The following is a 27,308-nucleotide window of genomic DNA, read 5'->3' on the forward strand; positions in this document are numbered from 1 at the left end:
TACATCTGGAATTAACAAATGGCTAGGTACAGATTTAAGAGATTTTAAAAATGAACTTATTCAAAGAGTAAAGATCTAATTATAATCCAGATCCTTTGAGGTGGGGAGGTATACCTTTATTCTAAAGATTTAGATCTATCTTTAATCTGGGCCACACGTTTTGCTGGCCGCCAATAGAAAGGACATGAGAGAGGAAGCTTGCTCTCTTTGCCTGCTTGCCATTGTTTTTCACTGGCAATTCTAACTCCTTCATTGGCACTAGAGGCCACTTCTTTGGGTTTCTGGCATATACTAAAAACCAGAAGAGACAAACCTGCCTCATGGACTGAATCACTACTCGGTTCTTGAACCTTCTCTCAGTAGACAGCCATTGCCAGACAAGCTGGACCACAGCCTATAAGCTATTCTAATAAATTCACTTCCTAGATAGGTAGGATAGATAGATAGATAGATAGATAGATAGATAGATAGATAATAGATAGATGTTAAAAAAAGAAAACAGAAAGATAGATAGATGATAAATTTATTCTATCAAGTATGCACCCCTAGAAACACCCTGACTATATCCAGATATTTTAGAAATCCTATTCTCTGTGATTTCCAGGGTCCCAGTGTTTCTTCCTTGTTTTACCAGTTTTTCTCATTGCTGCTTTCTAACAACAGGAGTTAAATGAGCTTCTATCATCTGATCCTGAACCTCCATATGCTTGACAATTAAATTCACCAAAGAGAATCAAGTGTCCAAATCTCACTCTGTGGATTTCTGTTATTCAGAAACAGATATCCTTAGTATGTAATCGTTCAGTTTTAATCGTTTGAGCTTTCTGGAGTCTTCTGTGTTTATAATTTAGTAACTACCCAGGAAATAGAGTATTAACATTACAGAAATTTTGTATATAAATTTGATCGATGACTTTCTTACTTTGGATTTTTTCTCTTTAATTTTCAGGTTTTTTATTTGAAGTCTTGCCATCATGCAACTAGAACCAATAAGATTATAGTTTTGTTGTATAAATCTGTGCATCTTAGGTAAAATCTAAAAGATACCTTGTCTTTTTGTTGGACTAGTAACAATCTTTGAAGCATAAATTTATTTTGAGGTCCAACATGCTGCTTGTTTTTTCTGCAGTGTCTTTAAATGGTTGTTTCACTTTGTTATCATGTTCCAGGTCTTTACATTCTTATATACAAAAGGAATCACCTCTTCTCATCTAGAAGTCATTACTGGAAGTCATGGTCCTGGTTTAATAGCATTTTTCTTTGTGCAAATTTCTGTTTATATGTATAGATAAAATTGTATCCTATATTTCAACATCTTAAAAATAAGTTTAGTGTTTATTACAACTTAGTAAAAATAAATTTAAAAGAATCTCTTCTTTCCTCTGTGCTTAAGATATGTATGTATATACATATATATAATGCTTATGTAAATTTTAAGGAAAACATACATACATACATATATATATATATATATATATATATATATATATATATATATATATGTTTTTCTTAAATTATTTAAGTCCTTCCCATCATGGTGCATGTTTATGTATTCTGTACATTGTTTTTGCATCTATGACTAGTGTGTAATTCAGAGTTTCAGTGTATCATTGCATCAATCTTGATAATATTCACTGACTTGTAAAACATTTTTCTTAGTAGTCTTCAAATTTATCATCAAAGTACTACATAAAATGTTCATCTGTCTTTTTATTTATTGCAGTTCCTTAATACCTCTGTTTCTTGTTGAAGCTGGTGTGAGTTTTCTTTTATCCTTCTCACTCTTCTTCAGTATGGATGTTTTTATGTCAGCCCTGTTGTTTATGCAGTTGGACACCCTAGAGACAGGATCTCTGCTTCTAGGTTTTGCCTTTCTTTGAAGATCCTTATTGTGGGTTCCCAGTGGTGTATGTTTCCTAAATTAACTGCACTCTACTTAACTGTCAAGGTTGAGCAAATCTCAATTTGAATTTGAATACAAATTAATTGGTCATAGAACAATCCAGTATTATTTTAAAATGGTAAATTCTGCACAGCAAGTTGGAGATAGATCAGACTTCTTCCCTATAAACTATACTGTGTTGCTAAAATTGTTTGAATCTAAAACATCATCAAATTGCACCTCTCATCTTTTTCAAGTGAAGGCTATACATATTCCAAAGTAAAATTAAGATCTAAAACTGTGAATATCTTTCCATTAACAGTCTGCTTTGTAATAATCAATTCTGGTTATTAGGGATACTGAAATTTATGATCTGATGTTCTTGGTATAATTTATCCCAGGAATATGTCAATGTGTGCTGAATGTGACTAATTTAGAGACTTTGTAACTGTTTAGAGAATTGTTCTGCTAGACTTGATTAAAGCAGTGTGGTTTACGAAATGTGGCATCCAGTGTGGAGGATAAGCAGTGCCTATGTGAATTCCATTAAAGAAGTTTGGCCCAACAGGGAGAAATAAATCAGGAGGCATTTTCCTCCTTCTGAAAATAAATATTTTCCTCCCATGAAAATAAATATTGAAAAATGAACTAAGCTAGCGGTCAGGAAAGCTGAGTTTCAGGCCAAATTTTGCTCCAAACTTATAAGTATCTAATTTCCTTGATAAGGAGTACATAGTCCTTATCCTTAACTGAAAACTTTAAAGTGTATGACAGAGTCTACACTTACTTTAGAAGTGTTTAGGAATTGTTTTCTGTAGACAAGGCTGAGAAATGTCCAGAAGCTGTGCTATCACAGAAACCTGGGGAAAAAAAAAGAAGTGGTATGATGGGTATCAGAACTTACTCTCTGATACTATATGACTAACACCTGAGAGGAGGAAAATCCAAGTTCCCCAGGGAAGTTGCAGCTGAACCAGTTTCTGAACTAAGTAGTTAAATAAAGATGGAGGGTGGTCAAAGAGAAAATGTCATGTTAAGTAGGTGAGAGAGGAGAGACAGAGACAGAGACAGAGACAGAGAGAGCATGCTTTATGGAATAGAAAAGGAAGAGTTAAAAAGAGCACAGAATTGAGGCTGTGTGGGAGTATAAGAAATATCATTCTGAGTTAAACAAAATAGATATGGAAAAAGCAGGTAACTTAATTCTAAAAATACAGATACCTCCACTAAGTTAGGGCTTTGAATGTCAGAGGTAGAGCATATGGAGCTGTTGAGAGAAAGATAAGTTGAGTTTGTATTATACAGAAGATAACCTGACAGGTTCAATAGTACAGGCTTTGGTACCACATGTTAATAAAAGATTCTGAAAAGCTAATGACCCATAATCTAATTTTACACACATTTTTTGCTATCTGGGGTTACACAGAATGGTGACATCACTGTAAGAAATGGATTCTATCATGGACACAGGGTGTACAGAAAGCTGGAGGGCATTAGCAGGGCACTCATACCACCAACACCTTTGTACCTTTATGTAGTTACTTGTAAAAATGTGTGAGGAGTGGAAGCTTAGCCTCTTCTTTTTCATCATTTGTTGTTTCTTTCTGTCTGTTTTTCCCTCTTCCTAGAAGTGTCACCCAATCAGTAGAAAGTGAGAGCAGGAAAGTAAACACATCTCATTTTCATAGTTGGGTTTTACAACTATACAGTCATGTTTCCTCAATAATGACAAATAATATAAATTATAAATCCTACAGGGTGGAGAGGCACCACAGGAAGATATGATCCAGGAGCAACATCCATAGCCAACTCTGGAGAAAATAGCATCCTTTTATAATTTGGACTCTTTGAACCCAAAGGATGAGTATTGGTATACCTATTTACAGGGAACCTGAGCGGGCCAGTGTGGAAGGAATCTGCTGTGGTTCATTAATCGACATACACTCCTAAGATTCTTCATCCAACCTCTCACCAAAGTATATTAGACTGTCTCTTAATTCCTATCTGCCTCACTCCATGCTCACTTTTGTATCTAACTCTACAATGCCCTTTTCTCTTAATTCAATAATCCCCTCCCTCATCTATTTCTTCCTTAATTTCTAGTGTCTATATTGCTACTAAAACCATCTTCCTAAATGCAAATCTGATCATATTAGCCTCCCATTTAAAACAAAACCCCCTTGTCACAGTCACTCTAGTTTCTGGATCTGACATAATAGAAACCAGCCACTTCCTGCTCTACATCTTCAATTCTTCTCAGTGCTGCTCAAATAAACACATACAAGCCTGTGATTTAGCTGATGGGCCATTTGCAATTCAATGAAGGAGTTTGATTATCCAAAGCCTATAGTTTCCCTTTCTGACCAGCTTTTACTAGACTGTTTTTCCTTGCTTTCATTTTCTTATGATGACCCTACTAAATGTTTCCTGTCTAGAAATTCTGCTTCAAGCTTCCCTAGAACTACAGTGAGTAATTAAGTGTTATAATCCACATGTCTTTTTCACATCTTTATCATTTCACCAATAAAAATTGTAGTATCTTATAATTATTAGTTAATGTGAATATCTCCCATTATTGGGAGGATCGCAGAGAAAATGAAAACTTTCTACATTTGTCATCACTTAGACACAAAGCCTACTATAAACTCTAACTTGAAAAGTTGCCATGAACAGGAGAGATTAATTCAAGTTAGGGATGAAGCTTGGTGGTAGTTTAGGATATTTGTACATATGAAACACTGGGTTCTCATCCCAGTAATTTAAAAAAATAAATCAATGACAGGGTAGCAATGCCTTAGTGTAGTCATTTTGTATCCAAGTTGTTCATCATGTAGAATATGATATCTGCTAATTCACCAACTGCAGAGACAAATTACCATTCTCAAATCATAGACTCAGCTAAAGACTTGAAATGGAGGGAACAATTAGAAGATGGATTGAAGAGTCATATGTATGCTATATAAAACATTCAGTTTAATTCAAGAAGTATTGATTAAATACCTGCTGTGTATCTAATCTTGTACTAAGCAATTAACCAAGTGTTTACTTTAATAGCGATGTCCTACTTTACTCAAGGTCAATTTCTCTAGTCTATAAATGAACATACATTAGTATTTTATAACTATGCTTTTATACCACTTACATAAAAAAAATCACATCAAAAATTTCATGCAACGCTGCAGACTGAGCCCTATGCTGAGCATGTAATGCTGACAGGGAGTTGGCTTTGGCTCCTGCCAGATGCCAGTCTTTATTCTGTTTTGCTATTATGGGAGCTAAGTATACACCTTTTCCTTATATCTCTGCTTTACCATCCAGAGTCTGAATGAAATGACCAGAAGGTTTTCACTTCTATCATCAACCAAAAGGTCTTCAGCTTGCATCTAGAAGTTAACTGAAGAGATTTTTTTGAAGCTTTTGCTTGTTTGGCTGATTGGTTGCCTAGTTCGGTCTTATGTTTTGCCCAAACTGAAGCATTTCTTCTAATTCTATGCATATAAACACCAACAACAGTCTCTAAGATATTCAGGGTTCCTTTCTCAAATTAATTATACAACTTCTTTTGGAATGAAAGCTCTCTTTGTGACCATGAAAGAGCCGTAGAAGTAACCTGATTCCGGAGCTAAGATTTTTCTGATTCTCTATTATTTACAGGGAAAAGAGAGGTAAGAATTTAGTATAGTTTACAGTGCAATCTGAATTCAAATTAAATTCAGGCAAAGTATTTAGGGTAGTTGGGCAGACAGTGAAAATTTTTGATATATAGTCCCCATGCATATTAGTCAAGGTATAAATATATAAGGAAATAAAGATCTAGAGAAGAGACATTATGCATTTCCATGGTCAGAAAAAGCAGTACCATGACCAAAAAAATGTTGTAACTAATGCTGAAAACAAAAGAACAAAAGAGATGAAAAATTGTGGGTTAGGTATGTGGCACACAACATTAACCCCAGTACTCAGGAGACAGAAGCAGGTTGGTCTCTGTAGGTTCAACCCTAGTCTGCTCTACATAGCAGATTCCAAGGCAGCCAGGACTGCATAGTGAGACTTTGTCTCAAAAAAGATTATATATGTATGCCTGCTGCCTGCAAAAGCCAAAAGACAGTATCAGAATTACAAATAGAGGTAAAAATATTTGTTAGTTGTTTTGTCAGTTTTGGTAATGGAAACCAAATGCTTTGTAAGAGCAGCAAATATCCCTAACTACTGTGCCCTTTCTTCAGCCCCCCGAGTCACTTCTATAAGAAATTTCAGGAAGCTTGAAGATGAGACTGAATCCTGTTACATGTGACTATAGGAATACTTGCTTATCTTGCTAATCATATCTTACAATCTCCCTGAATCTGAGGATGTTAAATTCTAATTGGACATAGCAACCTGTGTAGACCTTGATTACTTCCAGAGTCCTTTTAGCATCCTTCTGTCTTTTCCTAAGATCTTAGGCTTTAACAAAAAACCTTGAAGTGTCTATTGAAACTCCACCTCACACACCTTAAAGCAGATTCCCAAGGATGTCTCCTCCCTTAACTGTCTACCTCAAAGGTTTGAAGATCTGCACTGCTTCTCTATCAGATTTCCTGGAACTTGCACCGTCCAGTTGTCCTTGAAGTAGTTCCCTTGTTACAATGACTAAAACAGCCTGAGTTAGGAATAGCCAGTGCAGTTTTCCCAAAGTCACCATTTCCAAGGTCTCCCCCAACAGAGTGAACGTCTTTGCCCAGAATTTGGGGCCTTGATAATTTGTTTTCCTTTAGACAGTTCCAGAGATACTCTCAGCAACTTCTGCTATAGGAAGGGACCTGTGCACATTTAGTTGATATTATGTAAATATAATGATAAATTTGTCTATGTTTGAGAAAAACGTGAGGGCAGGAATCGAGAGAGATGCATCAACTCCTGGTGTCTTAGTACCAATGAAAAACAAGGTTCAGAAAAAAGTATTTTTTCTCTTTAGTTTTCTTCATTTTATCTATTCTCATATGTTCTTTGGAATGTCCTGGAATGCTGAAAATTGCCAAATTAGGCTGCAATTGTGAAGCATTTCTTAAAGATGTTGTGAACAAGAGTAAATTTATTCTTGCATCCTAAGTCTGGCTCCTCCACTACCCATGCCCTTCAGACTCTTAGTAATATAATCACTGTCCTAATTACTTTGCACTCAAATATTAGACATATTTATTTTCCATTTCTCAGAGCAGTAAATACTTATGATTTTTTTCTGAGAAATAATTTTGGATTTCTTCCATCTGTCCTTTGTGAAGTCTTATGAAGGGTGATTCTTACATCAGGGTTTGTGTGGTTTTTATTATTTCAATCACCTTTCTTTGCATCTCAGAGTTGTAATTTTCAGGAGTGTTTTAGTGACAGCAGAACAAGGCTAGACAGATTATCTCTCATTGACTGTGGGTTTTCACTGTTTTTCTTTCTTCCAGTGTCGTCTTCTTCTACAGTGGTGGTGGTGGGGTGTCAAGTACCACATCTCTCTAAACAAACTCATGTATTAAAGATGGATAGAGAAGTTATATAATTTAGTTTCATTTCATTTTGTACTATTGACTGTAGCAGTATAATAGACTATGAAAGATAAGTCTATGCAGCAAACTGCAAAGCAAAAGTATCACCTTATCAACAGATCAGGACACACAGAAGTGAAAACCAGGAAAAATGACGAGCTAAATCTCTCCCTCCTCTGAGTTGTGCCTGTTCCTGTGAATACATGCTACTGGATTTCTAATTCATCTGCTCTCCTACGCAATATTGTGGGCTACTAAAGAAAATGAGCTTTGCCTTTTGTATGTGTAATCACTGTAATAAGGAATGACATGAATAATCAGTGTTTCTTAACATGCTAAATATATTTATTAATTTTACAGTATGCCAATTCCATATTTGTATATAATTTATCTGATTACATTCACTTAGTCCTTTCTTATTTCTATACCACACCTTCCAATCCCCTCCTGCCTCCCCAAAAATTCATTTTCCATGTTCACGACTTTCTGTTTTGTGAGTTTAACCAAGACCTGTCTGTGACCATGGGCTTTGAGCTATCCTTTAGGACTTGGTGAGCTCGCCAGTGAGTACACCACAGCTGAGGACAGTGATTAACCTTCTAACAACCTCTATGTTTTATGCTTTATACAGGTGTGTCTAAAATGTGTTTGATAGACTGCCTTCATGCATAACACAATAGATATTAATGTTGCTAAACATATTTACTGTTGTCTTCCTTCCAGTAGGCACTGTGTCTACTTAGAGGGCATGCACTTCAATCTCCATGACCCCTGCTACTAGCAGTGTCAGCTAGAGTCACCAACATATCCTCCCTGGAGGCTACCCTATTGTAGGTCTCCAGCTTGCCACAGAGAAGCCATTGCCCAGGACTTCATTCCTCTCTATTAGTCTTCAGTCAGCCCATCTTCACTCACCCCAGGCCTGATATCTGCTCTTATTTCTCTCCATGCTCCCTCTTTTGCCATATTACCTCTCTTTAACTACTACTGCTGTCTATTCTATTTCTACTCCTGAGTTAGATTTAAACATCCCACCTTGGGTTTTGCTTTTACTTTTCTTCTTTAGGTCTGTAACTTTAGTATGGGTATCCTATTATGTACAGCTAGAATCAACTTATAAGTGAGGTCATATGATCTGTGTCTTTCTGGGTCTGGGTAATGTCACTAGGGATATTCTTTCCTAGTTCTATCCATTTGCTTGCCCATTTATTAATAGTTTTTCTTAGGGCCTGTGCTATTGATATTCTATTTAGGAAATTCTTTCTTGTGCAAATGAGTTTAAGGGTTATCTCTACTTTGTCTTCTAATAGATTTAGTCTTTATGGTTTTATGTTGAGGTCTTCGATCCAGTTGGATTAGAGTTTTGTACAAAGTGTTAGATATAGATTTATTCTACATGTAGACATCCAGTAAGTCCAGCAACATTTGTTGAAATTGCTTTCTTTTTAAAATTTTTTATTTTAATTTTATCAATTTATTCAGATTACAACTCAATTGTTATCCCATCACTTGTATCCTTCCATTCCTCCCTCCCTCCCATATTCACCCTATTCCCTTCCCCTAGGTCTGTAACCAAGGGGGGCATCCTCCCCCACTATATGGTCATAGGCTATCAAGTCTCATCTTGGTACCCTGCTTATTCTTTCTTTGAGTGCCACCAGGCCTCTCCACCAAGGGGAGGTCGTCAAATATGGAACAACAGAGCTTATGTCAAAGTCAGTCCTCGCTCTCAACATAACTGTGAAGAATGTCCTGTCCATTGGGTAGATCAGAGTAGAGTTCTCAACAGACGAATATAGAATGGCTGAGAAACACATAAGGAAATGTTCAAGGTCTTTAGTCGTCAGAGAAATGCAAATCAAAACAACTCTGAGATTCCATCTTATACCCATTAGAATGGCTAACATAAAAAATTCAGGTGACACCATATGCTGGTGATGATGTGGACAAAGAGGAACACTCCTTCATTGCTGGTGGGAAAGCAAACTTATAAGACCACTTTGGAAATCTATCTGGCGATTTCTCAGAAAACTGATAATAGGGCTTCCTCAAGACCCAGCTATTCTACTCCTTGGAATAGAAAACGCTCCACCACACAACAAGGGCATATGCTCAACCATGTTCATAGCAGCCTTATTCATAATAGCCAGAACCTGGAAATAGCCTAAATGCCCCTCAGTTTAAGAATGGATAAAGAAACTGTGGTACATTTACACTATGGAATACTACTCGGCTATTAAAAATAAGGAAGTCCCAAAATTTGTGGACAAATGGATGGGACTAGAAATGATCATAATGAATGAGTTCACCCAGAAGCAGAAAGAGTCACATGGTATATATTCACTTTTAACTGGGCACTAGCCCAAAAGGCATGTCCCATGAAAGTCTTCACTTACCAGTAGGTTAGGATAGATGTGAGAACATCCTACTGAGAAATATAGGAGGGAAATATAGGAGATGGGGAAATAGAAGGATCTAGAGGTTCCTAGAAACCTACAAGAAGAACATTGTGATGGGTGGATTGGGACCCAGGTATTGTTTCAGAAAAATTGTGTTGGTATTTTGATGGGGATTGCACTGAATCTGTAGATTGCTTTTGGTAAAATGCTGTTTTTACTCTGTTAATCCTACCAATACATGAGCATAGGAGATTCCTCCATTTTCTGTATCATCTTCAATTTATTTCTTCAGAGACTTGAATTTCCTGTTATACAAGCCTTTAACTCACTTGGTTAGTGCTATACTAAGATATTTTATATTACTTGTGGCTACTGTGAAGGGTGTAGTTTGCCCAATTTTTTTCTCAGCCTTTTTCTCATTTGCATACAAAAGGGTTATTGGGTTTTTAAAATTAATCTTGTAGGCACTCACATTGCTGAATGTGTTTTTCAGTTGTAGGAGTTCCCTGGTAGAATTTTTGGGGTTGTTTATGTATATTATGGTCTAGGAAAAGTGATACTTTGATGTATTCCTTTCCAATTTATATCCCTTTGAGGTTCTTTAGTTGTCTTATTGCTCTAAGTAGAATTTCAACTACTATATTGAAGAGATAGGAAGAGAGTGGGCAGCCTTGTCTTGTCCCCGATTTCAGGGAAATTGTTTGAGTTTCTCTCCATTGAACTTGAAGTTGATGTCAGCTTGCTGTGTATAGCCTTTACTATGTTTATGTATGTATGGACCTTGAATCAACTGATCACTCCAAGACTTTTCATCATGAAGAGGTATTGGATTTTGTCATGGTTTTTTTTCTCCATAAAATGAGATAATCATGTGATTATTTTTCTTTCAGTTTGGTTATATGAATTATATTTATGGATTTTTATATGTTGAACCATCCTTTCATCCCTGTCATGAAGCCTACTTGATCACAGTAGATGATATATTTGATGTGTTCTTGTATTCAGTTGCAAGTATTTTATTGAGTATTTTTGCATCAATATTTATGAGTGATATTGGTCTAAAATTCTCTTTTTCTGGCTGATACTTTGTAAAGTTTAGAAAGCAGAGTGGTTGTGAGCCCTCATGGGCCCAGGTTAGTTGACTCTGTATGTCTTCTTGTGGTATCCTTTACCACTTCAGCTCCCTCTATCCTTCCTTTCACTCATCCACAAGACTCCTGAATCTTGGCCTATTGTTTGTCTGTGGTTTTCTGCATCTGATTCCAACAGCTACTGGATGAAGCCTCTCAGAAGACAGTTATGCTAGGTTCCTGTCTGCAAACATAGCAGAGTATCATTAATACTGATAGGAGTTGGCTTTCTCCTATGAGTGAGTCTCAAATTGGGCCAGTCATTAGTTTGCTATTCCCCTTAATCTGTGCTCCATCTTTACCCCTACATTTCTTGTAGGCAATATAAGTTTTGGGTATATGGTTTTAAGGGATATTTCCTCAATTCTCCATTGGAAGTCTCACCTGGTTATAGGAAGTGGCAACTTCAGGCTCCTTGACCACCCATTGATATAAGTCTCACCTAATGTAATCCCATAGATTCCCTGGAGCTTCCCTTGTCTCAGAGATGACCATCATTAGATTTCCCTTCTCTCTCCATGTCTTCCCTCACTACCAGCCACCCCCTTCTCCACACAACTTTTTCCCAACTCCTCTCCTACCCACTTTCTTCCCTCAGTCTACTTCAGATATCTAGTTTATTTCTTGTTCACAGTGAGATTCAGCATCTTTCCTTGGGTCTTCCTTGGCTTCTTTGGGTCTGTAGATTGTAGAATGGCTTCTGTACTTTATGGTTAGTATTCACTTATAAGTCTGTACATACCATGATTTTCTTTCTGTATTGGTGTTAAGTCATACAAGATGATCTTTTCTAGTTCCATCCATTTGCCTACAAATTTCAAGATATCTTTTTTTAGTAGCTGAGTAGTATTACATAGTGCAAATGTACCACCTGTTCTTTATCCATTCTTTTGTTGAGAGACAACTAGGTTGTTTCCAGTTTCTGGCTATTATGAATAAAGCTGCTAAAAACATAGTTGAGCAAGTGTTCTTGTGGTGGAACATCTTTCATGTATATGCCCAGTGCTGTGGATGGATCTTGAGGTAGAGTTATTCACAATTTTCTGAGAAACCACAAGATCAGGTTATAGGGTGTTTTGTTGTTGTTGTTGCTGTCTTTGTTTGTGTGTGTCTAATTTTTGCATTCTTCATATATTTTAATATTAGGTATCTGTAGGATGTAGGGTTGGTAAGATCTTTTCCCATTCTTTAGGCTACTGTGTTGTCCTATTAACAGTGCTTTTGTCTTACAGAAGCTTTTCAGTTTCATGAGGTCCCATTTATTAATTCTTGATCTTAGTGCCTGAGCTGTTGGTGTTCTGGTCATGAAATTGTCTACTGTGATGATAAGGTTAGTGCGGGTTCCCACTTTTACTTCTATTAGATTTATTGTATCTGGTTTTATGTTGAGGTCTTTGATCCGCCTGAAACTGAGTTTGGAGAAGTGTGATAAATATGGATCTACTTACATTTCCAGTTAGACTAGCACCATTTGTTCAAAATGTTTGCTTCTCCCTCACCCCCCATTTTCTGGATTTGGTTTCTTTGTCAAAAGTCAAGTGTTGTTGGGTGTGTGGCTTTATTTCTGGGCTTTGACTTGATTCCATTGATCTACCTGTTTCATTTAATGCCAATATTATGTGGTTTTTATTACTACTGCTTTGAAATCAGGCATAGTGATACCTCCAGAAGTTCTTTTATTTAACAAAACTGTCTTAACTATGTTCTAGTTTTTGAAAATTTTCCATATAAAGTTGAGAATTGATCTTTTCAGGTCTGTAAAAAAATGTGATTCCATCTTACACCTATCCAAATGGCTAAGATAAAAAATTCAAGTTATACCACATGCTGGTGAGGATGTACAGAAAGAGTAACACTCCTTCATTGCTGGTGGGAATGCAAACTTGGACAATCACTTTGGAAATCTGTCTGGCACTATCTCAGAAAAGTGAGAATAGGGCTTTCTCAAGACCCAGCTATTCCACTCCTTGGAATATACCCAGAAGACATTCCACCATACAAGGACATATGTTCAACCATGTTCATAGCAGCCTTATTCATAATAGCCAGAACCTGGAAAAAAACTAAATGTCGCTCAGTCTAAGAATGAATAAAGAAGCTGTGGTACATTTACACCATGAAATACTACTCAGTTATTAAAAACAATTAAATCCTGAAATTTCTAGACAAATGGATGGAACTAGAAATGATCATACTGAGTGAGATAATCCAGAAACAGAAAGATTCATATGGTATGTACTCACTTATAATTGGACACTAGCCCAAAAGTCATGCCCCATGAAAGTCTTCAATTATCAGGTGATTGGGATAAATGTGAGGACACACTATTAGGGCTCTAGATAAGAGAAATATAGGAGAATGGGGAAATAGAAAGATCGAGACGGTCCTAGAAACCAACAAGAAAAACATCATGATGGGTGGATTTGGGCCCAGGTGGGTCTTCTCAAACTACTGCACCAACCAAGGGCAACACAAGCAGTAAACATTGAACACCTACTCTGATCTAGCCAATGGACAGGACATTCTCCACAGTTATGTGGAGAGCAGGGACTGACTTTGACATGAACCCTGGTGTCCCATATTTGACCACTTTCCCTTGTTAGAGGGCCTGGTGGCACCCAGAGAAAGAACAAGCAGGCTCCCAAGATGAGACTTGATAGTCTATTACCATATAGTGGGGGAGGAGGTCTCCCTCAGTCATAGGTCTAGGGGAGTGGAATAGGGTAAAAGCAGGAGGGAGGGAGGAACGGGAAGATACAGTGATGGGATAACAATTGAGATGTAATCTGAAGAAATTAATAAAGAAAGAATTGAATTGAAATTTTGATAAGAATTGTTTTTTGATATAGATTTTGATGTAGACTGCTTTTGGTAAGATGATCATTTTTTCACATTTGAAACCATCTCTTTAAGCATGTTCTTTCATAGACATTGTCCTCTTTGAGGAAGGCTGGGTATTGCCAGGATTTAGCCTGTCTCAATGTTAATGAATCTTTAAAATAATAAAAACATTTTTAAATGGCATATTCTGCATGTCTCTGAGATTTTGAAGCCCTTATCTATTTTAACTTATTTTTTTTATGGAATCATATCCATCTGTTGCACCTAAGATGTGTATTCTTGTGATAAAAATAGACTAGTAATTGATATGACCATGATTTGATCAACTAACAATTAACTTGTATAACTTATTTATTCAAAACAACCTGCAATATCATTTTCAAATTCCTGTAAGTAAACTGTATTATAATTGAGTTATATGGGTACCAATACCTCATATTAGAGTAGAAATACATAATGTGTGTGGAGAATAATCTTACATTTGAATTCTATACCACTATATCTAAAATTAAACTTATTTTGCATTATATACAAAAATCTATACACGTGAATTAAAAATAATCTTGAGAGTGACAATTAAGTCATAAAGTTGAGGAGTGGATTCACTAATTTACTTTTTGTTCTATCTTCTCTATATATTTTTATATTCCCCTTTCTTTCTTTTCAACCCCTATCTCAAAACCTAAGAATGGAAGATAAAAGAAAAGAGAAACATGCCTGAGTCCAACCTTGTTTTCTCTCTAAATAATCCCAATAATAACATATAACAAACTCCCTTTGAAAATAAACATGTACAGCTCAAGAAAGCAACCAAAAACCTACCCAACCCCCTTGAAGAAAATGGAGTGTCATTCTCTTAAGGTTTCTTCCAGATGATTTGGGATGGATAATACCTTTGTAGGGGCCCAAGTATAATTAGGGAAATGGTTAAACAAGCTAGCAATAGCATTTGTGACCCAGTTTTAAATATTGAAAAATTCCAGGCATAATTAGAGTCCTGTGTGGGACAGTCTAAAATACAAGACCAATTGGAATTGGAAGCTTTCTTCGAAGATGTCCTGGGAGCTGGCTGGACAACATGTCCCTATTTCTACCACAGACAAAATTCTGCCTAAAAAGGGCAAGCTTGGTGCAGGCAGAGTCAATGGCCAAACTCTGCTAACACAGGGTAAGCAAGTCCTCAACAGTTCCTGTATCATAAATAGGTCTGTCAGATATATTGGGCCAGAAGGCTGAAGACGATACTCCAGTGCTATAATGAGTTTTGGGTGAATATTCAGGAAGCAAACTGGCTCTGTCATCTTGTCATTTGACTCATATTGTTGGTTAGTTTCTGTGTTTTCTGTGTAGTTTCTGACTTGATATTGTGTCCGGTGGTGAGAATGGTGTGTTGAAGTCTCTAACTATTAATGTGTGGGGTTTGATGTTAGATTTAAGCTTTAGCAATGTTTCTTTTATGAATGTAGGTGCCTTTTTGTCTTGGGCATAGATGTTCAGAATTGAGAAATCATCTTGCTGGATTTTTTCTTTGATGAGTATGCAGTGTCCTTTCCTATCTCTTTTGATTAATATTGGTTAAAAGTCTATTTGGTTAAATATAAGAATATTTCAGCTTGGTTCTTGGGTCTTTTTGCTTTAAAAAATTGTTTCTTATTCTTTACTCTGAGATAAAGTTTATCTTTGTTGCTGAGGTATGTTTCTTTCTTTCTTATTATTAATTTATTTATTCACTTTAAGTTCAGTCATAGGTCCCTCCCTCCTCTCCTTGCAGTCTCAACATCCCTTTTCCCTCCCCCACCTTCCTCTATTCCTCAGAAAAGGGGATCCTGCCTACCTACCCACTGCAGTTCATCAAGTTTCATCAGCCCTTTATTCTGAAGGAATGTTTATCTTTGTTGCTAAGGTGTGTTTCATGTTAGCTGCAGAATGATGGATCTTGTTTTCTTATTCATTCTGTTAGCCTGTGTCTTTTTATTAGAGAATTGAGCTCATTGATGTTGCTATAGATTAGTTACCAATTTCTGTTAATTTGATGCTGATGGTGTTAGTGTGCGTGTTTGTGTGTGTTCTCCCTATTTTATTTTTGCTGTTATGGAATTATTTATGTCCTATGTTTTCTTGGGTGTAATTAACCTCATTAGGTTGGATTTTTTTTCTTCTCTTACTTTCTGTTGGCCTGGCTTTGTTGAGAGACATTGTTTAAAAGTGGTTTTGTCTTGCAGTATCTTGTTTTATCCATCAACAGAAATTGAAAGTTTTGCTAGATATAGTAGCCTGAGATGGCACCTGTATACTCTTATGGTCTGTAAGATATTGGCCAGATTCTTCTGTCTTTCAAAGTCTCTAATGAGAAGTCTGGTATAATTCTAATAGGTCTGACTTTATATGTTACTTGGCCCTTATCCCTTGTGGCTTTTAATATTTTTTATTTCTTCCATCTCTGGCAGCCCATGATAGCTACAGCCTCTGGAGTTACTGGTAGATCTGGGGCTGAGGAACTGATATGTGGACATGCAGATCACACTGCTGCCATGTTTGCCCAGATTGTATGCTTGGCAATCCCTAACAGCTGCTGCTTCTGGGTTTGCAGGTAGATTTGTGATCCTTACTTACACTTTTGATCATGGTGTGAGCGCACAGTTGCACAGCATAACTATTCTTTCTGATAATATGAGCATTATAATTGAGATTGCAGTAGCAATGTGTTTCACAATTGCCTCCCTGATTTTGCATCTACATGTTGCTGAAAATTGCTTATCTGAGAGGAGCTACCTATTCCAGAAAGAGAGAGAGAGAGAGAGAGAGAGAGAGAGAGAGAGAGAGAGAGAGAGAGAGAGAGAGAGAGAGAGACAGACAGACAGACAGACAGACAGACAGACAGAGAGACAAGACAGAGACAGAGACAGACAGAGAGACAGACAGACAGACACAGAAAGGAAGAGAGGGAGAGAAAGGATCCAAGGCAGAAAGCAAAGTTCTACATACTTTTTAGAATTTTACTGATTCCTCAACTTCTATCTTATGAGTAGGCTTTGTTTTGTGTGTGTGTGTGTGTGTGTGTGTGTGTGTGTGTGTGTGTGTGTTTTTCCTGTCCTATTTGATCCTCAATATCACAAGTAACGTATGTGTTTATACATCCACTTTAAAGGGAGGAAATTAAAAAAAATAATAATAAAGGGAGGAAATTGAAACATATGCATACATTAATTTTGCTCAAAATTGTATAAAATTAATACTTTCAGGTAGCTATAGTATGGTAGACTATGGATTAAAAAAGCACAATTTGAACAAAGCATCTTTCCATTCTAAACTTAATTGCCTTTAATACTGTTTCACAATGTCATCTGCCAATACCACGTCTTCTTTCATGAACCTGCTTCTGGAACTCTAGTCTTTTAGGGAACTATCACGCCTAGGACAGAGTTACCGAGCGCTGCAGGAAGCTGGTAAGGAAGAGAATGTCAGAGGTATGAAGAAAGGCCTCATCATCTGTGCTACAGACTCATCTCTACAGGCTGCCCTCTGACTCACATGCTAAGTCATGCTCCCTTGAGTCTCTTTCTTCAGCCACAGCTGCAAGGAACACAGCAATGGCCATCAGAAGGGTCATCTTCAAATTGCAAAGGACAACGGCAAGAGAGGAAATGAGAAAGATAAAACACATGGCCTGTGTATTCATCATGCAGACTGGGAATGCATTCCAAATTTATTCTGCAGTCCTGCAGCCGTCCTCCAACTTCTACATTTGCCCAGACTAAACCTCTAACTGTTTTCTGCTTGCTTCTTTTCCTTTATCCAAATCATTTCATTTAATAGCATTATTTTTATGAATGATTTAATGTTGAACTTCTCTAAAACCAAAGATAAAATAGGTAAACCTATAAAGGACTTTAAAAAAGCAACCAAGGAATAACTTCTTAATTGATTTTGTATATAGCCTGGCAGAGCATCTTATCATATCCATAATTTGATCTCATTTTATATGTCATTTTTCCCTATGTCCATTTGATTCTACCACAGTGACACTCTCACACACTGATATTGACCCAAATGGTGTCTTGATAGCTTAGGTGAATACTTAAGTTAAGAATGCTCTATTCCAATTCTATATCCACTTTGCTTTATTTGTTAATCTCATTTAACTCATTGCTTCTTTCCATCTCCTGCCAGCTATGAGCACTGCATGCATATCACACATATATATAGACAGAAAGAAGCCTGCCATATATATGAAATAAAAATGAATGAATTTATTTTTAAAGTGACATCTTTCCATTTAGCATAATATGGCTTTGAACTCATAACACTTTCACCTTAGCATTCTGAGTTATTGGATTATATTCATATGCCTTCACATCAACTATAATAAGATTTTTTATTCTGCAGGTTTGCTTGGGGTGTTCTTGCCATAGAATTAAGAAACCTGAACTCAGAGAGGCTGATTGAGTTTGGGCCAACTATCACAGAGACTGTATGGATCTAAGTTGTGTAGATTGATGATGGTTTCATTGGACTCCTAATTGGGGGACCTGGGGCTATTTCTGATATTTTGCCTTCTTTCGGGACCCTTGCCTGGTCTGCCTAGTCCAGCCTTCATATTAGGGAAGGCTCCCAATCTTATTGAAACTTCATATGCCATGCATTATTGTTATTCCTGGGAGTTCTGCCCTTTTCTGAAGGGAAACATTGGAGGAATGGGGAGGGAGCAGTTGGGGTATGGGGAAGGAGGAGGTAGAGGGATGGAAATTGCAGTCTGGATGTAACATACAAGAATATATTAATAAAAATACAGCAAAAGAGGTGTTTTGGAGGTAGATTGCTTACAGACTTTCTCCTCCACCCCTTTGTTTCTCCAGATCCAATTCTCAGGATTATCTCTAGTGCTACCACAGAATGGAATGTACAACTCCCTCTTCTCATTGTCTATGCCTCCTGTGGATCCAACAAGCCAGTCCCCAATGATTTCCACACCCTGACTTGTCACTGTATTCCAGCACTCAACTCAGGTAGACATCTCCTGCTCAACCACTGACCACACTTGCCAGAAGACCAATTATGCTGCCTGTGGACAGTTTCCACTTTCCTTGTTTCACCAGATCATATCCAGAGTATTCTCCCCAGGCTGCAAGAGCATACCAGAAGTAGCATCCCTTCCAATTCTAGATGCCTTCTGTGGATCCCTGGCCTTCATTCCCTTAGCCTCCAACACCAAGAAGTACTTTCTATGAACACAGAGTCAAGCTGAAAAGAAGATCAAGCAACACACAATCAACACACTCTCTGAAAATTCAGAGAGGAAACATAAATGAAGGAACAAAACACTCACCCATTAGAGACAAATCCAAAATTCAGCAGCTAGATCTATAATCACCTCAGAGACAGATGTCTAGAAGATGAAGAACACAATCATTTATAGTCATGGCAGTATAGCCACATGGAGTTATTCTATCACAGCAAGCCCTGAGTATAATATTGCAACACAGATAAGGACAAGAAAAAGACCTTAATCCAGCTTTATGATGATAGAGCTCCATAGGGGGAGATGAGTAAGTCCCTTAAAGTAATCTAGGAAAATACAAACAAACAATCAGAGGAAATGAGTAAATACCTTAAAGAACACCCCCCCCCAAAAGTAAAAGAAAATTAATAAAACTGTTCCAGAGATGAAAATGGAATAAAAGCAATAAAGAAAACACAAACTGAAAGAATTCTGGAAATGAAAAATTTAAAAATTTTAACAGGAACTATACAGACCATTTCACCTATAGAATATAAGGGATGGAAGAAAGAATATCAGGTATTGAAAATATAATAGAAGAAATTTGAAGAAGCTATCAGAAGATGAAAATATCACCCACCTTCATGGATCGGTAGGATTGACATAGTAAAAAATGGTTATTTACCAAAATCAGTCCACAGATGGAAAACAATCCCCATTAAAATCCCATTGCAATTCTTTATAGAACTTTAAAGGAAAAAATCACAAATTTATATGAAAAAACCCCAGAATATCTAAAACAATGCTGTATAATAAAGGAACTTCCAACGGTTTCATCTTCCTGATTTCAATCTGCACTACAGAGCTATTGTAATAAAACCACATGTTGGCATAAAACCCAACATGTTAATCAATAGAGTCAAATTGAAGACCCAGACATAAATTTATAGACATAGACACCACATTTTTTATATATCCAGAAATACACACTGAAAAGAGTACAGAATTTTCAATAATTGGTGTTTATCAAATGGGTATCTAAATGAAGGGAAATACAAATAGATGCATATTTAATATTCAAGTGCAAGTGGACAAAAGACCACAACATAAATCCAGACACACTAAACCTGATAGTAGTGAAACTTGGGGAAGTCCATTGAACTAATTGGCACAGTAAAGTACTTTGTAAACAGAACACCCATAGTGCACTCACCAATATCAACAATGAATAAATGGGGCCTCATGAATCTGAGAAGCTTCTGTAAGGCAAAGGAAACCATTAATCAGACAAAGCAGATGAATATAGAATAGGGAGGGATTTTTACAAACTCAGATGAAGAACTAATAGCCAAACGATGTAAAGAACACAAGAAACTAGATATTGAAAAACCAAATAATCTACTTTAAATTTGGAGTACAAATATAAACACAAAATTATCAACAGAGGAATCTCAAATGACTGAGGAACACTTAAAGACATGTTCACCATTCTTAACCATCAGGAAAGTACAAGTCACAGCTACTTTGGGATTTTACTTTGCATCTGTCAAAATGGCTAGGATTAATAACATAAGTGACAGCTCATGCTGGTGAGGATATGGATCAAGTGCAATATACCTCCAACACTGGTGGAATGGCAAATTTGTACAGTCACCTTGTAAATAAATATGGTATTTCCTCCAGAATATTAAGATTTTTTTTTATATCTTATGACCCAAGTGTACCACTTTGGACATATACCCAAAGGTGGCTTCATCCTACCACAAAGATACCTGTTTATGTATATTCATTGTGGCTTTAGTCATAATATCCAGAAACTGGAGACAATCTAGATGCCCCTCAATGGAAGAATAAATAATGAAAACATGGTACATTTACACAGTGGAGTATTACTCCATTGTTTTAAAAATGGCATTATTAAATTTTCAGGCAAATAGAAGCAACTAGAAAAAATATTCTCAGTGAATTAACCCAGAACCAGAAAGACAAGTATGCTACATGCTCACTTATAACTGAATCTGTTATAATCCAGTTAAGTTTATAATCCTCAATTTATAATCCACAGGCCTAGAGACGTTAGGGAAAGAGGAGGGGTTTTGAGGATATAGATGTATCTCCCTGAGAAGAGGAAATATACTTTTCAAGTACATTGCGGTTAAGTTGGGACAGAGCAACAGGTGTCTTGAGGCATGGAGGATTTGAGGAAGAGAGTGAGGTAAGAGCTGGAATTGGGGATAGGGAGCATTTGGTACATGGAGTGGAAATCTAATTCACTAGAAACTTCCTAGAATCTATGAGGGTAGTACTAGTGAGGACTTGTAGTAATGGAGGATATGGAGTCTGAACTGTACCAAGGCTTCCAGTGGTGAGACTGGGTTGCATATGGTTAAGTTTTTGCCTGATGGGGTTTTATCCAGATTCCCAAGCAACCCAGGCTGATGATAAATCAGAGGTTCTCTCTCTCTCTCTCTCTCTCTCTCTCTCTCTCTCTCTCTCTCTCTCTCCCTCCCTCCCTCCCTCTCTCTCTCTCTCTCTCTCTCTCTCTCAGCATAGCCCCTTGCTGAGGACAGAATCCATACAGCTCATTGAAACACATAGGCAGACACTACGCAGAGAGATTCTATATTGGAGGTTTTCATTCAGTTCCTTTCATTGGAGCTCTAGGTACCCAAGGAAGAGAGGGAGGAAAGGTTGTGGGAGCCAGAGGGAATGAAGAACAGCAGGAGAACATGGCACACTGATTCAATATAACAGGTCTCATATGGGCTCACAGAGCTTGAAACATCAGCCACGAGATCTTCCTTTGGTCGTGCCAGAGACTCTGAGTCCATATTGCGGCTGTGGCCTTTAGCTTTGTGGTTTTTGTGGGATCCTAAGAGTGGAAGTGGGCATGTCTCTGACTCTTGGTTGCTATTCTGATTCTTTTCCTTCTATTGGGTTGCTTTGTCCAGCTTCAATAACATGGGCTTCTGTCTTGTCTTATTATATCTTGTTTGGTCATGTTTGCTTGTTGTCTCTTAGATGCCTACTCTTTTTGAAGGAAAACAGAGGGAAGGTATATCTGGGGAGAGAGTAGGTGGGTGACCCCAGTTCATGCTGAACACTTGAAAGTAATGTGAAATATCTGCTTTTGAGTCAAGTTTGTAAAGGTTAAAGAAACTGTAGCATGTGGATGATAGTGGTGTGGGTAAACACTAGTTCAGGGAAAGCAGAACTTGCACACCTCCATTACCTTCTCTTCTACATGTGTCTCCATCTAAACACCACAAAGTACTAAATGGTGCTGCCCACATTCTCAGTTGGTCATCCCTCCATTATTTAAGGACACATACCAATCTTCTCTGGAAACCCCACTGTAGATACATTTTGAAATGCATAATTACCTCCTAGGCACATATACATATAATGAAGTTCACAATGAATATTAACCATCACAGTTACTACATACACATACATAAACACTGAGGGGGAGGAAGGGAGATAGAGAGGGAGAGGGGGAGGGGAGGGAAACAGAGGGAGGAAGAGAGAGAGGGAGAGAGAGGGAAGGAGGAAGGGAGAGACAGAGAGAGAGGGAGGGAAGGAGGGAGGGAGGGAGAGAGAGAGAGAAAGCTGTGTATGGTGAGTGACTTGGGGTATCCATGCAGACTCTCAGCATGTATCCCCATGGATAATGGCACACTACCATGTTTATTCCACTATTCAAACACAAGCATATACACTTTAAATCCCATCTGGGCTCTTTCCTCACAGCTGCCTTATCTTCAGACTTCAGATGGTAATATCAGTATAGTCCCTAAAGAACATTATCAGCAAACCTCTCTCCTGCACTCTCTCTTAAATGCAAAGAAACCATCTCTATGAGATTAGTTCTGAAGCTACTTGAATATTTGTGCAGACCATATCATCTCCCCTTATCTTAACTGCGTCTTTGGAAAGTCCATCTTGTGCTTGTTTCATATGGCATGCCATTTGGTGTTTGTAACCATTATGCTCTCACCAAAAGCATGTGGGGAACTTACCCCCTCTGAATACTAAGATTTTTCTAGTCTCTCTCCCTGATCCACCATGTGCCATAATTAACAAAATGGTTACAATAATAGAGGGTAATATAAATGCCAAATACAATAGTGATTCCTCTATTTGAAGTTCTATAATGTCACTTCCTCACCAGCGTCATGTAAGTGAGGAGGGGAAAGCAAGGCCTAGTGCATAAATAATTAGAAATACTTTCTCAGGCTTCATTTCAAATTCTACTAAAGGTGAAGACACAGTTTTAGGGCCACCGTAAAAGTGAGATCAAGTTTCAGGATATTGGCAGTAGAAATAATGTGACCCTTCCAAGGCCCTCCCTTTGAATTTATGCATTTTCCTCAACCAACAATAAAAATAATATAAAAAGCTACAAGAGCAACACTTAACTATATCAGATGCAAGTGGCTGTTTGATCAAGTGTAGGTAATTTTTTATCACTTTAAAAGCTTTTGTGTTCATATAGGAAAGAAAATGGGACATGTTTCTTTGCTTCTGATTTTAAGGGAGGAAAAAAGCATATGTCTTTTAATTTGAAGTGGAGTATTAATGGCATTATCTCCTGGGAATTGCTGCACTATAGTGAATTGTAGAAAATGCCTTTACTTGCAAGCTTTCTGGCAAATTCTTCTCTGACTTAGAGGGTTAGTGTCATATTATATCAGCCTACCTCTCCGAGACAATATGTACACACCCTGAGAGTTAATTTCCTGAGTCTGTTTTACTAGATCATCTTGTTTTCTTTGTTTATATTATTGATTTAGGGAAAATCATTCAGTGAATATTGAGTGCTCCCCTAAACCAGAAGGTGATAAAATATGGCAGGGAGACAGAGGAATACAGTGTAACTGAGATAATAAAACCTTGTGTCTCTGCTGAAATTTATGACTTGCGTTATCCTGATCGACCCTCCCCATATACCTGAGTATTATGGGGAGAGAGACAATCACACCAATTTTATAGTTTGAAAGGGAAACATGTGGTGGTTAATTGGTTTTCCTGGTGTGTCCTCTCTGTGCTATTAGTAATTGAACTGGTGCTTGGAGATTCAACAGTCAGTCTAATGCTTCTTTGGCATAAATACACTTCTAGTTTAAACATCAGTCAAGTGACACAGGCCGTTTTACTTTATCTACTGTTTAGCCGGCTCTGGAGTTAAAACTATGGCAGGAGTGGCAGCACTGTGAGGAATTACACATGAATGAAGATGTTTGCTAGTGGACCTCAAAGACAATCGTAAAATACACAAACAACATATGAACAACAACCACAGTGATATGTTGCTAAATGTATGAATGGTCTTCCTCAACAGGAGAGATATTTTAAAGCCCTAAGGATGAGCCTAAAATTAATTATGATGTCATAGTATATGTTGAGCAGCTACCATATTCCATTCACTTGAGTTGACACCTCAATCACTCATTAGATGAATATTTTCTGGATTTTTATCCTGAGAAAGTCAGGGAATACTCAGAGAAGAAATTCTGCTTCAGATAGCTTAATAACCACGGACATGAAACTTCATCTTTCCATTCATTAAAAAAAATGGTTTAGAAAATACACCTAATTTTATACATTTTGTGAACTTGATATAATTTAAGATGATATTTTGGCAAATAATGAAGTTCTTAGGATAATATGGGTTTTTCATTTAATGATTATAGTTATTTTAGTATTTTATTTAAGAGCTAGAAATATAAAGTGAATGAGAACAGTACCCTGGTAATAATTAATTCTATCAAAAGAAAGTTCATATACTTTCCTTCCCTCTCTCTTTGCTGTTCTTCAGCTCCTTTCCTTCCTATCTACTTACTTCTATGTCTTATTTCTTCCATTTTAGCCAAAACATCTTCATTGTTACTTTGTTTTTTCTTCCTTCCATAAGCATTTAATTAATGCCTATTCTTTACCAGAAAAAAATAATTGTTTATTTTTTTTTTTAATTTTGTATAAGACACTGGCTCAGTCTTGAAAGAGATCGTTCCAAGACAGAAAATGATTCACAAGCTCCATTCCATTCTTAACATCACTTTAGAGATTGACAAATGTAGGAAAGATCATGTGAGTGTAAGCAAAAGAGCAGGCTAGAGAGAGGGATAGCAAGACACTAGTGCTATAAAGAGGGGAAGGGATGACTTAATTTCAAAGGAAGGATAATACACAGGAAAAAGTGGTTAGGAGTGAGTAAGGACACTAAGATGTTCGAGAAAGCCATAGGAAAACTAATAATTTTATGAAGTTACTTAATGCATACATGTGGGAAAGAATAAGTCTTGTCACAGGTGGGAGCAGTCTTGGCGGGCTTTACCCTTGGGGCACCCCATGAATACCTTGTGACAGACTGAGTGGAGCCATCCTGGGTCTGGAATTCAGCAAGCAGACCTGGGAACCCCACCTGGACTATTGTCTTTCTAATGGACCCTCACCGGGAGAAGGAGACTGTCCTTCCCAAGGCAATTGGGGAAGAGAGAATAACAAAGTCAGCTGGGCAAGAGAGCGCGGAGAGCAGTGGACCAGCTGGACCAGCACACAGGCCAGAGAGACACCTAAGGACCCGTCCCGTGGAACGGCTACCGGAAGGTTCACTCTTTTGTCCCTTTAACCTTTTTCCTTCTTGTATAAGCTAGTTGGGTTGTATAATAAAGTTTAATTGCTAAGAAACAGAGTCAACACATACATATGGATATATTAAGTATATACATATATACTAACTTCATATATATAATGTATACACCTATATTTACTAAATTCATACACATAATACACACACATATGTGTGTGTGAGTGTGCGTGTGTGTGTGTGTGTGTGTTGCAATTACCTGACGCAGTATGATAATGAACTCCCAGGAGCCATAGCTATTTCAACAAATCCTCAGTGCCTAGTGGTGATACTTGGCATCAAGGTGTGAGTCCGTGGATCTTACAGGCCATCCAAACAATGTAGATTATGGTAACTGATCTTTATCACTTCAAAAATTATTACAGAAAATACTAAATATTCTCATCATGGGATGGGAAATAGAGCTAGTCCTGATTTTAAAATTCCTAATAAAAAAAAGTCTCCCCTGACTCGCAATGCTAGCTTTCATAATGTTGGTAAGTGCTGTGCAAAATGCCAAGAGAGAGAAGTTATCAACAACCTTATTCAGCTGTAAAACATGAGAACCACAATGAAAATCGGACCTGTAAGATATCACTAGAGGTGAAATAATGACTCTTGCATCTTGAAAACATCAACAGCTGTCGAATTATACTTAAATCCTGCTCACTTGCAAAGACATGTGTGACTGGTGCTATAAAGACAGCCAAGAAGCCACTACAGGATAGGATGTTACTTCAAATACTCTCAGCAACATGGATGCCTGAATAAGCCTTGCAGATTGTTTTGTTGAAGCCATTATTATTGTTTGTTTTGCTGTTGGTTTTCTTTTTTAACTTTTTATTATTACTGTTTTGGGGGGTTGAATTATTATTACTTTTATTTGTAAACAACTGTTTTGTGCCATAACTTTAAAGACTGCTTTCTAAGAAATAACATATGTTTAAAACCCTGAGTAGGTGTGTATCCATGGTTACAGTGACAAAGGTCTGGAAGATTTCTTGTGTGTGTGTGTGTGTGTGTGTGTGTGTGTGTGTGTGTGTGTGTGTGCATGTGCATTAGCTTTTTCCTTTTTTCTTAATTAAACATTTTTTACTTTTTACATATATATTTATATTATTACACGTATATACCCTAGATTACCTATAGCAAGAAAAACCATGATACCATCAGGAATTATATAAATGTTACATTCTTAGTGTTTTTGGCTATTTGCAGTTGACAGCCTTGAAGAAAACATCTTTCCTATCTTGGTGCATCTAAAATCATGAATGTGTTATTTTAAGGGTATTTCCTGATTAGATATTGTCAATAACTTTATTCCAGGTAAAATTATCTGAGAAGAGGAAACAATTGAGAAAATGACACTATAAGTCTGGCCTATAGAAAACCTTCTTGAGCACTTCTTAGCTGGTGATTGATGATGGAGGGCATAGACAATTTTGGATGGTGCCACCCCCAGGCAAGTGGCACTGTGTGGTATAAGAAAGTAGACTAAGTAAGCAATGGAGACCAAGTCAAAAAGCTGCACTCCATCATGACTTCTGCTTCAGTTTCTAACACCATATCCCCACTTTGAGTTTCTTTTCTGACTTCTTTCAATGATAGTTTGTCATGTGCAAGTATAAAAGAATCAAGCCTTTCCTTTGTTAGTTGCTTTTGTTCATGGTGTTTTATCACAGCAATAGAAAGCT

The sequence above is a fragment of the Acomys russatus genome, chromosome 2 (genome assembly GCF_903995435.1).
Source record: "Acomys russatus chromosome 2, mAcoRus1.1, whole genome shotgun sequence".
NCBI classification, from domain to species: domain Eukaryota; kingdom Metazoa; phylum Chordata; class Mammalia; order Rodentia; family Muridae; genus Acomys; species Acomys russatus.